The sequence below is a fragment of the Talpa europaea genome, assembly GCF_964194135.1.
Source record: "Talpa europaea genome assembly, chromosome: 5".
NCBI classification, from domain to species: domain Eukaryota; kingdom Metazoa; phylum Chordata; class Mammalia; order Eulipotyphla; family Talpidae; genus Talpa; species Talpa europaea.
This window is the reverse complement of record NC_140071.1, coordinates 46,211,788-46,225,300: the sequence shown is the minus strand read 5'-3', so window position 1 is coordinate 46,225,300 and position 13,513 is coordinate 46,211,788. Positions and strand designations below refer to the sequence as shown.

The 13,513-nt window shown below is 38.7% G+C and overlaps 1 protein-coding gene across 1 annotated transcript in view; it reads right to left on the bottom strand.

Annotated features, from left to right (window-relative positions):
- ARSB (arylsulfatase B) overlaps nucleotides 1-13,513 on the bottom strand; it is a gene marked incomplete at both ends in the record, with an annotated part of 150,978 nt that overhangs the window by 79,694 nt on the left and 57,771 nt on the right. The window lies entirely within an intron of this gene.

Below are 13,513 nucleotides of genomic sequence, written 5' to 3'. Positions count from 1 at the left end.
ATGCAAATCAAAACTACCATGAGATACCATCTCACACCAGTGAGAATGGCACATATGAAAAAAACTAGCAACAACAAATGTTGGCGAGGGTGTGGAGAAAAAGGAACTCTTCTGCACTGTTGGTGGGAGTGCAAACTGGTCCAACCACTATGGAGAGCTGTGTGGAGATTTCTGGACCTACTAAACATAGAGCTTCCATATGATCCAGCAATTCCACTCCTAGGTATTTACCCAAAGGACACAGAAACATCAATTCCAAAGAGCACCTGCACCCCTATGTTTATAGCAGCACTGTTTACAATAGCTAAGCTTTGGAAATAACCCAAATGCCCAAAAATAGATGACTGGATCAAGAAGATGTGGTACATATATACCATGGAATATTACTCAGCATTCAAAAAAGATAAACACATGCAATTTGCAGCAACATGGATGGCGCTGGAAGGGATCATGCTCAGCGAAATAAGCCAAAAAGAAAAAGAAAAGTACCGGATGGTCTCACTCATAGCAGGAATCTAGAAAACTTAAATAAGGGACCAGGAAAATGAATATAAGAAAGTGAAAATCAAAATCAACAAAAAACTATGAACCAGAGACACTTTTTGGGGGGTGGGGGGCGGGAGGGGAAGGATTGGGGTCAGAATGGGGCGTTTGCAATTGTATGGGGGAATATAAAAATAAAATTTATTATTTATTAAAAAAAAAAAAAACAAATCCTCCATGGATGGAGCCTCTGAAAAACAATGACGTCTACAGAGTAACTGTTTGGGATAGAGCCCTGTGCTAACTATGACTAGGTTTTGAATGTGTGTGTGTAACTTTTTAACAAAGGAGAAGGAATCCAGGTAAGTTGAATTCTTCCTGGTATGAGAAAAGAAACTTATGAGTAAGTTTCACTTCTAAAGCTCATAATGGGTAGAGTCAAGTCTGTTTATTTTCCTCCTGGAAATTTTTTCTGTCTCTAAAACTGGTAACTGAATTAACACTATGCTCCCTGGTGATTTGAACTCTTCCTTAAGTGTGAAAGAAAGTTCAAGATTTTGTAGGTGGGAGAAATATCTGTGAGAAAACCAAAGTTGGGAGGAAAAAATAATTGCAAGAAAAATTCCTTCCCTGTGGACAGGATGGCAAGACAAAGCTACATTGTGCTTTATGTGCCAAGGAAGACAAGTTTCTTTTTCAGGACAACCATGGGAACAGAGAACATTAGTGAAGCCAAAGGAGACGGTACAAGAGTGACTAAAGTAGCTCACCAGTGGGTGGGGCTCAGGGTTAGGAATCAAACTGGACTGTAGAAAGTAAACAGTTATATTTTTAATAGATTGAGATGTAGACCCACTTTATCCCCAAAAGTACTCATACAGTTAGGTGACTTTAGAGACAAAAAATGCCTACTATTCGGTCAAATAGTCCATTAAACATTAAAAAATAGTTATCCAAATGAACCACATGAGGGCAGTGTGACAGATCCGCTCTAAAGAACAGTATACACAAAAATCTAACACAGAAGTCAAGATCTAACAAAGGCACCTTTGCTAGCACATACTATGCACCAGGCACACATTAATTTCATGATATCTCACAGAATCTGGGTTCGACAGACCAGAATTGAAGTCTCATACAAGCCACTCACATATTATGTAACTCTGGGCAATGTGCTGCCTCAGTTTGCTCATCTTTAATGTGGATTATAATTCCTACTTCATTTGCACCATAATTTCTTAATAATTATTATTATGGTATGAATTAAATGAAGCCATTTATGATCATTTCTTGACTGTGTACCTAGCATAACTAATGTTCAAAAATGGTAGCTAATATTTATAATAACCCAAATAGTCTAGTATCAAAACCATTTTATTGCTTGAGATAACAAGATCTGATATAGGTGAAACACTGCATGACATGCACCTCAAAGACATCTTGACAGACACATCACCCAAAGCAGTGATAGTGAAGGCAAAGATCAACAGCTGGGACTACATCAAATTAAAGAGCTTCTGCACAGCAAAAGAGACAATAACAAAAACAAAGAGAAACCCCACCGACTGGGAGAACATTTTTGCACACAACACTAATGATAAAGGACTGATCACAAAAATTTACAAAGAGCTGATGAGACTCAACAAAAACAAAGAAAATAATCCAGTCAAAAAATGGGCAGAAGAGCTAAAAAGAAACTTCTCCAAAGAGGAAATGCAAATGGCCAACAGGCATATGAAAAAATGTTCAACATCACTTGTTATCAGGGAAATGCAAATCAAAACTACAATGAGATACCATCTTACACCAGTGAGAATGGCACACATTAAAAACACTAGCAACAACAAATGTTGGCGAGGATGTGGAGAAAAAGGAACTCTCCTGCACTGCTGGTGGGAGTGCAAACTGGTCCAACCACTGTGGAGATTCCTCAGCCTACTAAAGATAGAGCTTCCATATGATCCAGCAATTCCACTCCTAGGTATTGACCCAAAGGACACAGAAACATTAATTCCAAAGAGCACCTGCACCCCTATGTTTATAGCAGCACTATTTACAATAGCTAAGCTTTGAAAACAACCCAAATGCCCAAAAATAGATGATTGGACCAAGAAGATGTGGTACATATACACAATGGAATATTACTCAGCAATCAAAAAGATAAACTCATGCAATTTTTCAGCAAGATGGATGGAGCTGGAAGGGATCATGCTCAGCGAAATAAGCCAGAAAGAAAAAGAAAAATACCGGATGGTCTCACTCATAGCAGGAATCTAGAAAACCTAAATAAGGGACCAGGAAAAAGAATAACTATAAGAAAGAAAAAATCAAAATCAACAAACAACTATAAACCAGAGACATACTATGGGGGGGGGCAGGGAAAGGAGAGATTGGGGCCAAAATAAAGGGGGTGCAATTGTATGGGGAATATAAAAATTGAAAAAATTTAAAAGAAAAAGAAAAAAAAAAAAAAACAAGATTTGAAAAGACCAAACAGCTAATAAGTGGCAAAGCTCTGATTCAAACAAGATGTGGGTGACTTCTGGGCTCCTTTGGGCCCCAGAATGTCATGCTCCTGAGCTCCTTGGTGTGGAGTGGATTTTTAACCTACTGGCCACACAAACCCTTCACTTCTTATGAAGACCATAAGAACAGGCCAAAGTCAGCAAAGTGTATACTCTTCCACGGACACAGCAGCACAGCTATTTCAAGATGATGATAATCCCCTTTAGAGGAACTTTTGTTGCTGGTAGATAAGAAGCTCAAGCCTCTACCACCAAGGAGGCCTCTGAACAAATCCTAATACACCAGGCCCTCAGAACTTTCCTGTGCTTCATGAAAGGGAGGGAGCAGAGTCTTAATCTAGACCAGATGAAGGTAACAAGTTTTCAACATGTGGATGGTGACAGTCAATCTCATCTTGTGCTATCACATACTTCCAAGATACTCATATCGCTTTTGAAGAAAACTCAAGGCCCAAGCCAGCTTATTAAATATTCACTCTTTCCAATGAACAGATGTGTATATTCCAAACAAGAGGCACAATCTTTATTTATTTATTTATTTATTTATTTATTTTTTTAAGAGGCACAATCTTTAGACAGAAGGAATTCCTCCATGTTTATTATCACAGATATCAGCCAAAGCATCGAAACTTAAAAGAAGGTACTATTCATGTGAAACAAAAATACTGGAAAGAAATGTTTATACTCTAGTGCCTCCCTGGTGATACAAAGGGGCTAAGTTGCAGCACTATCAAGCTATCAGTTGCCACTGCAGCAAGAGTTCGATCCCTGGCCAGGGAGCTGACCCACATGGTGCAGCAGACCTCTCTTGTCTCACCCGCTGCTCCCCCTCAGCAGAGTATTTCAGTAAATCTGCCTGTTCTGCTCCCCATTTTGTCTCTGGTGAATCCTCTTAAACCCCCACACCTCTGCATGAATAAATAAAATAAATCTTTTTTAAAAAGAAATTATTATACTCCACCAGTGAGGTGAAGAGTAGCTGAGATGGCAATAGTAATTTGCTGTGGTGTCTGGGTTGCTATTAATAAAACTAACTCAATACTTGTAGAAGATGCCTACTATCTCCATTTTAAATAGATACACACCTTTGAGATATTCCATGTCTCTATTCCACATATTTGTTAGTAGTCAATAAAAAAACTGCTGCACAATAATGGTGGAAATAAGAGCAGAAATGAAGGGGAAAAGGATGGCTGGGTCTGACATCTGATTTGAGGAGCAACCCTTTAGGTATGACTCAAAAAGGAAAATATTCTTGGCTGTAAAGGAAATTTGGCCACTGTTGCTACCGTAGGAACTGGAAGGTGTTTGCACATACTATTAGCGGAGGGTGCTGATGCAGTGAGTGCAGCTGTTTTTGCTGTTAGTTCACTTTGATGTTTTTGCCATTAGCAATGATAAGCAACTCTACATCTGTTATCAGTATGGCTTCCTGTATCATTTTTTTCAAGTGCACTCCAGAGAGAAAGCCCTGTGAATTGACACACCTCCAATTTCTCTCTTGGACTCCCCTGTCACAGAGCCAATGGCAGATTTGGCTGCTTCAAGAGGCCAATTCAGCCTCGACAGAGGCTTCTATATCCACAGGGAGCACCTGGCTGATGGCTGCCACTTATCAGCAAAGGGGCAGAATCCAGAGAAAATGGGTGCTCTTCATCAGTTCTAGAACAGTCTTCCTGAGTATTTCAAAAAGCTGGACATAAAACTGATGAGAGTAATTGCAAAAATAAAATAAATTCATTTGAAACAAGGTAGAAAAGCAGGTTTCTTATTCACTTAAGCCTCAGCAATATCAATTAAAACTGAATTTTTATTTTAATTAAATTTAAATTTTATTTAAAAAGACAATGGAACCACTGCCATATCAAACACATCTCATTTGCCCTCCTAATTTTCTTTTGGTCAAAAGTTAAATTTTGTTCTTGTTAAGGGAAGTTTTTTCTTGTTTTATTTCCTGACTGATTTAAGAAAAAAACCTCCAAATCAAAATAAGTGACTTGGGTAGTAAAGGAAACTATGAAACATTTTTTTCAGGGAAATCATTTTTCAGTAATGTTTTTGGCAGAGGGAAAACATAACTGTAAAACCCTTGCTATCTAAAAAAGAAATGCCAAAATAAAACAAATGCTGTCATATACTGATGGTAAGTCTCAAGAAGTCATGGAAAAACTTCAGTTAGCCAAAGACCTCAGCAAAAGCACTCCATATATGACAATGAAGCTTCATCTGTGTCCAGCTGATAAAAATTAAGATGGAAGCCTGGCAATGGCATTGGGTTTTAGTATCACTCTCCAAACAATCCAATGTTGTGGCTTGACTCCAGAAGGCTGCCCGGATCCATCAGTGTATCTCCCTCTCACTACCCCATGCATCCTTCGGCTTGGGCTTACCTAAGACATCCTCCTCACTCTCACTATGGGAGCACGGAAGGAAAGGAAGGCTCCAGGATCCCTGCACAGGGTCTGGGTTTCTCTCTCTGAGCAGGACCACCAATGTGAGCATGACAGATGAATAAACACCATGATTTGAAATACTGAAGAGATGGTCAAAAAAAGGACCTACTAGCTGTTTATTTAGTTCTTTTTTTAAAAAAGCTTTTTTTTGTAAAAAGATTTACATAAGACACAAGAACTGGGGTGTAAGCCAGAGGTTCAGGGGGTGAGAGGATTCACCAGAGACAGAGTGAGGAGCAGAACAGGCAGATTTACTGAAATACGCTGCTGAGGGGAGCAGCATGCAAGACAGGAGAGGTCTGCTGCACCATGTGGGTTGCTCCCTGGCCAGCCAGGGATCAAACTCATTCTGCAGTGGCTGGTGATAGCTTGATAGCGCTGTCTTTAACCCCTACACCACCAGGGAAGCCCTATTTAGTCCTTTTTGTTTAATTTTTCTAATTACTAAAATGTAATTTTGAGAGTTAATGTCTTGATAGTCATATAAAGGATTAAGTAAATTCAATCTTACCCTACTAAAAGATTTTGGAGAAAATATCTACCCAAGTAGAGGCATACCATAGAGATATTGTGAGCTGGGTTCCAGACCACTGTAATAAAATGAATGTCACAATAAGCAAGTCTAATGATTGTTTTGTTTCCCAGTGCAGATAAAAGTATGTTTACACTACACCATTTAAGTGTGCAATAGCATTATGTACAATACAGATCTTGATTAAATGTGACAAAAAGTGAGAATATGCTGTAGGAAAAAAGGGGCCATTAGACTTGCTTGACACAGGGTTGACACAAACCTTCAACATGTAAAAACCACTATTTTGTGGTGCTTTACAGTATCTGTGAAGCACAATAAATTGAGGTTCCCTGTACTCATGTGTGACCTGATGCTCTTCTCTTTCCCACTTGCTACACATTCATTTACTGAATGCACATTGACTTCTGCCAACCCGTCCAGCCCTGCTCCAGCCCCACCGCCTTGGCTCCTGAACTCCTTTGCCCTGGGTCCCTGTGGTAAGTTACAGACAGCTTCATGGTGCCATTGTAGGGGTCTTTGTAAAGCCCAAAACCAAGCAGTCCACATCCCAAATTAGTGTTTAAATGCTTCTTGTTGCTTTCCAGTCAGGAAAAGTTCAAACTTCAGGGCCTCCTTGGTGGCACAAGGGGTTAAGCACCGCACTATGAAGCAATCCACAGCCTCTGCAGCACGAGTTCAATCCCCAGACGGACAGAGAGAAACCCACATGGCGAAGCAGACCTCTTCTGTCTCGCCCGCTGCTCCCCTCAGCAGTGTATTTCAGTCCGTCTGCCTGTTCTGCTCTCCGCTTTGTCTCTGATGAATCCTCTCACCCCCCTCCCATCTCTGGCCTGTACCCCAGCTCTTGTATGCATAAATAAATCTTTAAAAAAAAAAGTTCAAACTTCAGTCCAACATATAGAATCCTTCACATCTCAAGTAAAGTCCAAGTTAATTATACTCTTAAGGACACTCTGTTGCCAGAACTTAAAAAAAAAACTTGAGCTGAATGAAGACTATATATAAACAGAAAGGTATCAGGCTGTTTTGACAGTCATCATTCATCTTTATCAACCCTACTGCCACATTTCTAATTTCACTGAAATGTATTTAAGAGAAAGGAGTTAAGTGCTGTGAGATTGGGCAAGTTATTCTATCTCTGAGCCTAAATTTCCTTATTTGAAAAATGAGGATGACAAAATCCACCTTAATATAGTACCTGGCCCAGAACTTGTGCTTAATAAATGTTACCTATTTTTATTGATGATGATCATAGCAGCAGTAGCATCAAAATATACAGATCAGAAAGGGCTCCTATCTAGGTATTTATTAAACATATACCATACTAGTAGCATTAGATATTACACTCTCAAACACCATGCTCTCATAAGAAGAAATTATTAAGGTATAGAATCCTTCTAGATTGCATTCTCTCCCCTGTAGGTAATTTTGTGAGAGTCATAACACACTGATTTGGGGGAAGTGGGGAGCTGTAGCTATCATTGGGGAAGAACCAGGGTATCCCATTTCTATTTCCATGAGTTTGAACAGTATATATCAGCTATCAAAGAAAGAGGTACAATAACCACAACTTGTGATTCAAATTGATTTTCAGAAACTGAATCTTTGTTCAGCTATTCAGTGGAATATTTGTAGGGATTTAAACTGGTTTGCAGCACTTGGGGCAGATAAAAGCTCTGACCCCCAACTCCTAGTCAGACAAGAATCTGTAGTCTTGATTAAAGGCACCGGTTAGGGACCATTCCTCCTGAGTTAGCATTAAGAAGATTCTGGTCGAGTGAAACTGACAGCAAGAACCCATGTAACTGACATAGTCCCCAAAAGATCTCAAGATAAAGAAGGGTATAGAGAAAGGACAAAATCATAAATGAATGGGGATTGAAAAGAGTTATAGTAAAAGATTTCCTCATTTTAATGGGGCTAATGTCATGGCTTATAATGATGAAATAAAAATCGGATTTTATATCTTTTAAAATTTACTATGAAAAGATTCAAAAGTCCACTGAAAGACTGAAAACAGTTGATCTCTAAAAGTTACAGTGCATGTTGGTGGGAGTGCAAACTGGTTCAACCACTGTGGAAAGCTATGTGGAGATTTCTGGACCTACTAAACATAGAGCTTCCATATGATCCAGCAATTCCACTCCTAGGTATTTACCCAAAGGACACAGAAACATCAATTCCAAACAACACCTGCACCCCTATGTTTATAGCAGCACTGTTTACAATAGCTAAGCTTTGGAAACAACCTAAATGCCCAAAAATAGATGACTGGATCAAGAAGATGTGGTACATATATACCATGGAATATTACTCAGCATTCAAAAAAGATAAACACATGCAATTCGCAGCAACATGGATGGCGCTGGAAGGGATCATGCTCAGCGAAATAAGCCAAAAAGAAAAAGAAAAATACCGGATGGTCTCACTCATAGCAGGAATCTAGAAAACTTAAATAAGGGACCAGGAAAATGAATAACTCTAAGAAAGTGAAAATCAAAATCAACAAAAAACTATGAACCAGAGACACTTTTAGGGGGGCGGGGGCGGGAGGGGAGGGATTGGGGTCAGAATGGGGGGGCTGCAATTGTATGGGGAATATAACAATAAAATTTATAAAAAAAAATAAAAGTTACAGTGCAACTGGGAGTTGGAAAACAGTGTCCAAATTTATTACACATTGGTAGGCAAATAACAGAACTTTTTCCTGTAATTTAAAGCACAGGTAGTTACAAATTTTGTAGATCCTTAAATGAAGTTTTAAGGATCACCTGTAAGATGAGCACAGAATGTTGAGTCATTCTCACTGAAGGCATGGGCAAGTCTGGGCTTTCTATGCATATGTTGGGTCCCCCAACTTAGAGCATAAGAAACCCCATGTTTGGAGCATTTAGAATAAGCAAAAGTAGCAAATATTTGTTCTCTCTTTTTTACAACTAAAGTCCAACTTGTTAGATCTTGAAAGAATGTTCAATTTTAGGTAATGAAGTTATGAATGTCAAAAAAGCCTGAAAATGTTTGGCATTTTGAAGGAGAATCATAGTTTAATTCACAAATTATATGACACCCCTTTCAGACCAAAATGCCTCTAAGGTGGCCAGATAATTTTTTATTGTACAAGTTGTTTTTATCCATCAGTAATGCCAATGAGCAAGGTACCACAAAAGTGCTTTTGAATGTGGCAGGTTTTTGAATCTGGAAAGAGAGAAGCAAAAATACCATCCATAGACAGGAAAAAAAGGCAGAATTATGGTTTCAAGTAACAAGTATAGTGATTAGCTGTCTGAAAAGAAAGAAGGAAATTGAGATCACTGATTTTTCAGACACAATTAAACCAGAGAAAGTAAACACCTTCTATTTAGCATCCATTATTTTGTCTTTGTTTCCAAGCAAATGACACAAGTTAAATGTTCTGAATTTACAAGCAGAAGCCTCATTTGATTGGCGCTCTACATTATAAGCAGCACCGCCTTTATCCGTCATCTTCCAACAGAGGTCACAACTATAAGCAGACAATAACTTACTATCCTACCAGAGTATTAAGTTTTATACACTGAAAAGAAACCGGCATGGGTAAGTCTGGGCTCTCTATCCACAACTACAAGTCAAACAGGGTGCCTCATGTACCTTATTGCACTCCTGGAAAGATGTTTCAAAACAGTGTAAGTCAGGGCTTATCTCTCTCCTAGTAATTCCTATACCGTGAACCTTCTTCCACCTAGGAAGTAGGTAGGCAATCTATGTATGGCCTCAGGAAAGGGATAATCAGTAGTAGGTGAGCTAACAGGCTTAGTTTAAACAATCACACAGAGCCAGTCAGAACAAGAGAGAGGACTGGAAAGGAGCAAAAGGACATGTCTGTGACCCTAAGAAGGGTCTGCAGCCTAGTGGACAGGGAATGACATATGTGGGAATTCAAGAGTGGGAATAATTGTGCTTCCCCCCTGGGTGGAGCCTGGGATCAGGGCAGGGAGAGCAAGGCTCCATGCATTTCCCTGCCCGATGGGGTGTGAGAGCAGAAAGGCAATAGCTGACAGCTCGGGCCCTCACGTGGCAGTGTGGAAGTGGCTGCAGCCTTGCTGACGAAAGGTCTGCAGTTGAGAAGAGCACAGATGTGCTGTATCGGCTTGCTGCACAATCTGGAGAGATGACATAAAAAGGCCAGAAGGGAATGGGAACATTCCTAAAGAGTGAGTAGGGATGATTAGTGTGGACCACACACTCCCTTCAGCTCCAGTGCTTCGGCTCCCTGGAGGGTAAGCAGGGACGAGACAAGACCTTGAGTAACAGGTGATGTGAATGGACTGAAACCAGGTTTCCTGGTTTCACTCAGCACAATAGGGGTCCCAACAGTATTAAGTTCAGTTACAGGGACAAGAGAAAAAGTAAGTTACAACTCTGGAATGTCTAAGTTGTGAACTGAAGTCTGTCACGCAGATGCACGTGCATGAGCTTTATAGCTGGATGCCCTGTTTGACCAGCGTAACAGCTGCGTTACGTTAATTTGCAGGTGAGACAGAAGATGGATCTGTTCTCACTGCAGTGGTTGGTTGTTTTTACTGTGGCTCCAGTAAGATGTGGCCATGTGAGGACCCACTCTCAGATTTTACCTTTCTATAAAGAAGTAACAATAACCACTGGGAAAGTTCTGAAATAGAATAAAAAAGTTAATTTGATATCATGGTTCTTAAACCTTTCAAGCCCAATACTCCTATAATATTTCATAATTCTCTTTCAACTGTCCCATAATAAAATTCACACACAATGTTGTACTCACATACCTAATTTTAAAAAATAACTCTAAATGTAATATAAAGGAGAAAAAAGGCAACTAATAGTAAAATAGCACATATGTTATATGAGAAATGCAGGATAGATCCTAAAAGACACAGCACATTAGATGATTACGTGTACTGTATAGGAATAAATTAAACAGAGTTACCATATAACTCAGAAATCCAACTCCAAGGTAAATAACCAAGAGAATGTTCATAGGAACATTATTCATAATAGCTCCCAAAGTGAAAACACCCAAATGTCCATTAATTGATGAGCAGCTAAAGAAAATGTGATATATTTTCAGCAATCTACAGCAATAAGAGAAATATTACTCAGAAATAAAAAGGAATGTGGTGTTGATAAATGCTACAACATGGGACAAACCAAGGTCATGTATTATATTATTCCAATTACATGAAATGTTCAGAAAGGCAAATCCATAGAGGCAGAGAGTGAATTGGTAGTTGCCAGTTGCTGGGAGGATGGGAAAATGCTAATGGATGCAGAATATTGGGGTGGTGGTAGTGATAGATATGGTGATGATTATATTACTGTGAATATACCAAAAACCAATGACTTGTACACTTGCAAAGTGTGAACTTTATAGTTAGGTGAATGATAGCTTTAACAAAACAAATAATACAAGGAAAAAAATGGATCAAAGATCTAAAACCATAAGACTTTTTATAGATAAGCACAATAGAATAATACCTTCATTAACTTAGGGATAGGCAAGAATTTCTTAAAACCAATAGCTTTTTTTATTCATTGTGTGTAAATTTTGATAAGGGTAAGAATAAGGTGAATGATAATAAAAATTTCAAAGGCAGACTAAGCAGTGGGAGAAAGTGCAGCTCTGGTGGCTGGTGGGATCTCACTGCAATTAAGCATCTATTCTGCAAGAGTTAAAGAAATCCCACATTCAGGAAAATTCTACCTGGTGTCATAGGAATGTATACTCTCTGCTTTTGGCAACAGACCAAGCATGCCCACTCCATGTATATTCCAGAACACAAGCAGGGTATACCTTAGTAGATCAGATGTGATTCTTTCAGACAGGGCATTCTAAATATGATCCTAATTATCAAAACACAGAGCTTCCAGGACATGTCAAAGTCTTTGTTCTGGTCCTCACCAGTCCATCAAATTGACTTGACTTCTTTTAAAAACAGTAGATCTTTTCTGGAATCAATGTGTTTCTCTTTTTCTTACAGACCCTTACTTTTATACCTCAAATTTTTGAACAGGATCTTTTGTGTTAAGCTGATCCTACCAAACATCTGCCTGGCATGTGAGACACAAAATTCCTTTTTGGAAAGTGATTTGCATGTACCCAAAGAGACTGCCTCACTGTTTACTCCATTTTTGGCTTCCTGCAAGTTTAAATGTGGAATCAAGTGGAAAATGACTTCAAAATAGATAAGAGAATACATGAATCTCTTCCATACTTCAAGGAGTCAAGAAGATATATTAACCCCATCTGGCATGAAGTGCTGTGCTAGCGATTTCTTTTTTTTTTTATTTTCTGACTTACAGTAAAATTGACTTGTTTTGGGGAACAGGTCTATGAATTCTGACAAATAGCTACGTAACTAGTGCCACAATCAGGACACAGAACAACTCCTTCACCCCAGAATCACCTGCTTGCACCCTCCTATTTTAGTCGAACCCTCTACTCAATCTTAACCTGTGGCAACTTCTGGTGTTTCTGTCTTTAAAGCTTTGCATTTTCCAGAATATTCTATAAGAATAGCTATACCATGTGTAACCTTTCAGTCAGGCTTCATTCACTCTGCACAATGCATCTGAAATTCATGCATATTAGAGCATATATCAATGTTTCCTTGTGTTATTGAGTTCACTACAGAGACGTGTCACCATTTCCTTTGTTCATATGCACTAGCTGAAGGACATTTAAAATTTTCTCCAGTTTTTTTGCAATTATGAATAAAACTGCTATAGACATGTGGGTATAGTTTATGTATAAGTATGATTTCAATTCTCTTGTGTAAATCCTCATAATTGGGCTTGCGCCTTTCAAGATTTTTTTTTTTCATCCTGAGTTTTCAACAGTTGGAGTGAATGTGGGTATAGTTTTCTTTAGGTTCACCCTGATTGGATTTTACTGAGCTTCTTAAATCTATACACCTATGTTTTAGCAAATTTGTGTCATTCTCAGACATTATTCCTTCATATAACATTTTATACACCAATATTTCTCCTCTCTTTCTGGGAATCTAATGGTAAACACATTAACCCTTTTAATATTGTGCCATAGATGCCTATTGCTTAGTTCAATTTTCTCTTTCAGATTGTGTAACTTCACCTGCTCTATCTTGCTGTTCACTTATCCTTTCCTCTATCATCTTCATTCTGCTATTGGACCCAGAGTGACCGTTTTATTTTGATACTATATTTTCAGTTTTAACATTGCAATTTGATTTTTTTATACTTCTCTGTTTCCATTCTGTTTCCATTCATTTCAAGAGTGTTCCACTTTATCTCTTTTAGCATGGTTTTAATGGCTGTATTAAAAGCTTTTGTCTGACAATTATGATATTTGGGTCATTGCAGAGTAGGCACCTATTGATATTCTTTCCCTTCGAGTTTTGGCCAACTTTTCCCAGTTCTTTGTATGATGAGTAACTTCGGATGGTATGCTGGACATTTTGAACATTATGTTGTGAGGCTCTAGGTGTTAAATACTCTCCAGGATATTTGTCTTAGCAGATAAGCAA